The sequence below is a fragment of the Trichosurus vulpecula genome, chromosome 9 (genome assembly GCF_011100635.1).
Source record: "Trichosurus vulpecula isolate mTriVul1 chromosome 9, mTriVul1.pri, whole genome shotgun sequence".
NCBI classification, from domain to species: Eukaryota; Metazoa; Chordata; class Mammalia; order Diprotodontia; family Phalangeridae; genus Trichosurus; species Trichosurus vulpecula.
The window spans coordinates 92,745,723-92,749,847 of NC_050581.1; the positions used below are offsets into that span (position 1 = coordinate 92,745,723).

The following is a 4,125-nucleotide window of genomic DNA, read 5'->3' on the forward strand; positions in this document are numbered from 1 at the left end:
CATTATTTGAATCTGAGGAGTATCTTAGGAGACTCTACTTGTTTGCCTCCTAGCTCACCTTAGAAAGGTTAAATCCTAAATCAATTCTCAAACGAGAAGGAGCTAGCCTGTTTTGACTACTCCAGCTGCAAATGGTGATCTATCTTTTTTGTAGCCACAATGATAAATACTCAGCAACCTTAATGAGGAATCTAAGATCAATTCCATGGCAGCATAGGTAAGATAAATTCTTTTAGTCAAAATCTGTTCTAAAGATCACGTCTGTCATGGTAATCGAAGCACCTCAGAATTGAAAGCAATATCCAAGGTCATTGGAAGTCCAACCCATAATCTAACTGGAATATAACCTCTCAATTTTTTTTAAATGTATTATAACAGAGAGAGAAAGCTTCTATTACATGCCTTTTGGGTCCAAAACAATATGCTAATAAGAGGATTTGTTTTGTGAAGTTTGGATTCAGTCACAGGGCTGCTCTTGAGAACCTATAGGGCCACATGGACCCTTGAGGGTTCAGATTCCCCATCCCTGTCTAGGCAATGGAAGAGATATGGTTGCGTCCTCCTGAAGCATACAGTCCAGTAATTAGGCAAAGTGTTCTCAGTGAGTTCAAAACAAAACAAGCAAACAAAAAATAAAAGTTTTGTATGAGTTCTAAGGTGATCACCTAGAAGTAGTTATCAAGGTGATATTTGAAGATTTTCACTATTATTGAGGCCTTTTTTATGGGAACCCACTACATCTTGATGTTCTACTTTGGGATACCTCTAATTGTAAAGTTTTTTTTCCCCTAACATTGAATGGAAAACTACCACAATAGAAATTGAAATTCTCTTAATGGTAATATCTCTGAATTTTAATAATGGAATCCAAGAAAATAGATTGCTCATGAATAGATAGGCTTATATTTTCAAACCATAAAAAAAAGAGATTGGAGACAGACAAGGCTTGTTTTTAACATATAAATATGAATTATGAGTTCCCAAATAGAAATTTTTACATAGGAGATCTGGATCCATAATTCATTGGATGCGAAATCGTAAGTTTGAATAGATTACCTGATGATTCCCGGACTGGCATCGATGGGAATGCTGAAGTTTTAAATAGTACTTGGGGAAAAAAATCAAGAAGAAAAAACATGACAGAGAAGTTACATATGATCATAAGATTTAGTACTATCTCTTGGGACTTAAGAGATCATCTGATTCAGGGACTTTACTTTATAAAGATTACAGAGGTTACTTGCCCAAAGTCAGACAGATAATATGCAAAAGTGAAATATAAATTTAGTAACCTGATTCCAGAATCTAGTCTTCTTTAAAAACAACATCAACAACAAACAGCAACATTCTTATCTTCTTAAAAATTCACCAAAATTTTTCCCAGAAATCCATTCCATCGAATAAATAATATTTTAAAGAAGATGAAAAAATAAAATACACCTCCTCATCAATACATTCCAATAGTCTGAAAATATGTGCAATGTACCACTTTTTACAACTACCATCTTTGCAAAGGAATATTTGCTGAGATTGATTTCTTAGATTTCTTTCTGAAGTCATATTTGTTCTTTGTCATTTTGCGTCTTTCACTTTTAATTGATTTTTAAAATTTCTCTCATTTATATTGTTGTCATTGTGTATATTGTTTTCTGGGATCTGTTTACTTTGTCAAATCATGTAAAGCTTTCTGTGCTTCTTGGTATTAATTGTATATATATTAATACCTAATACATAATAATACGCTATAACATTCCATAACTTTCATGTACCGCAATTTGATTAGGCATTCCCCAAACAGGGCATCCACTTTGATTCCAATTATTTGCCATGACAAAAAGTATTGCTATAAATATTTTATTGTCTGCATATTGGTACTTTCTTCTTATCTGATACTTCTTTGGGATATATGCCTAGTAGTGGAATCTCTGGGTAAAAGTGTATGAGCATTTTTGTTAATCTTGTTTTTTTAATTTGATTTGTAAATATTGTACAAATTTTAATAGCTTCAGTTGTATATACGGCTGAAATAAAAATTTGCATTAAAGTTGGTGCCAGGCTGTGACGTGGTTCCCCTCCCCCTGGGCATTAATGATGTTTTGTCTTCTTTATGATCTGCGTGTCTCCCTAATGATGGTGTGGGGTCTGGATTCGTTTTCTCACTTGTTCCTAGTCTGGAGACCAGGAAGGTGGCCACCCCCTTGACTAGGTCCTCTGCCATCTCTCGACACTGGCCACATAACAAATTTTTCATTTCCAAGAAAGTTCCCTGAAAGATTCCGAACTGGGCGTGGGGAGTCAGTTCTTTGAATAATTCTGATAAACCACTTCTGTCCCCTTGGGGACTCCCTGCCACAAATGGGAAGCAGCAGGGGTGCCGCTGGGCCTCTGTAGGTCAGTGTAAGCACCCCTCCGGGGACATGGTTTGCCCTCTGACCCTCAGAAGCACTTCTCCAGGAGCCAGGCCTTGAGGTGCTGATCAAAGTGACCCTTGATAACGCAGGGTTCCAGTCACCTCATTGACCTGTGTCTTCCCCATCAGCGGAGAAAGTAATTCTTACGCATCTTTCTGCAGGGCCCAAATGTCCCCCTTCACCTTACGGATCAGAATCATTTTACATGGTAACCCATATGTGAGCTCGGTGTAGACAGGGATGTTGTGCATCCGGGAACGGCGAATGAAGTAGGGGAGATTTGGTGGGGCGTCTTTTGGAGGCTGCCAGCCACTCGGCGTGGGGTAACTCTGGTGTCTGGGGGACTATGGGATGCCAGCCGGAGGGATGAGGCATTCCACAAATTTGAACTCTTCGGTGGGCTCCACAATTCCAGGGTAGGCAGATGGCTCCTGGGTCTGGCTCTGCCAGCGGAGCCGGTAGGCCGGGCATCCACGCAGCCCGCAAGCCTTCAGCCCGGTGCAGAGGGCGGACGCCATAGACCGCCACCGCCGTACTGTAGACCTGTTGCCTCTGGGTGAGCACATTTTTATTAATCTATTTGTATAATTACAAATTGCTTTCTAAAATAGTTGTATTGGTTAACAGCAATAATAACAATCTATTAATGTTTACATTTTCCCACAGTCATTCCAGCAGTGTCTATTTCTATCTTTTGTTATTTTTGACAACCTTCAGGGTATGAGGTGAAACCCCAGGATTCTTTAATTTGTTTTTCTTCTTATTGTTAATAATTAAGAATATTCTTTCATATATTCTTAATAATTTACAATTCTTCTTTGAAGAGCTATCCATAATCTTTGACCATCTATCCTTCTGTCTGCCTATCTAGCTACCAAATGTTCACTTTCCCTTTTTCTCTCCCTCCTTACCATCTAACTTCTTTCTCTTTCTCCCTCCCTCTCTGTCTCTCTGTCTCTTTTTCTTCATCCTTCTGTCTCTCTCTGTGCGTCTCTGCCTCCCTGTCTGTCTGTCTCTGCCTGTGGGTCTCTCTCTGTCTCTCTCTCTCTCTCTCTCTCTCTCTCTCTCTCTCTCTCTCTCTCTGTCTCTCTCTCTCTGTCTCTCTGTCTCTCTCTCTGTTTCCCTCTCTCTCTCATTGATGCTGGTTGGGAGGAGTAGTGAATGAGCAAATTAGGAATTGGGGAAGAATTTTGTTGTTAGCTTATTGGGCTGTTAACTCCTTAGCCTTCGTAGTGTCTCAGACCACATAGAGAGCTGCATTTATTTTACCTCCACATAATTTTTTTATTTTGGAGTTTTTAAAGGTCTAGAAGATCTAAAAAATGTATGGTCTACCATTTTATTGGTCATGTAAACTAGGTAATGCTTTCACCACTGTTGCTGATTGAAAGTCAGGATGCAGAAGAAAAAGTCAAATTCTGCAAGGGAATAATTTTCTTAAGATATTTTATTTTAAAAAACAAAGAAAATAATTTTGTTTTCTAGACCATAATATAAAGCATAGAAATGATTGGCCCTTTGCAAAGGGACATTTTCTGAAAAAATAAGTGACAACAATATTTCCTTTTTGGACTTACTGAGCATGTGTTTATTAAACATTTAATATATGCCAGACACTGTGTGTTAAGTTTTGGAGATAAAAGAAAAGAAGTCCCTCTTCTGAACAATCTTTTATTCTAAGGGGGGAGACAACATACAAATAACTATGTATAGA

The 4,125-nt window shown here is 38.4% G+C and overlaps 1 pseudogene; it reads right to left on the reverse strand.

Annotated features, from left to right (window-relative positions):
• Positions 1-2,436: 2,436 nt before the first annotated feature.
• Positions 2,437-2,929, reverse strand: LOC118830732 (annotated as a pseudogene).
• Positions 2,930-4,125: the final 1,196 nt, after the last annotated feature.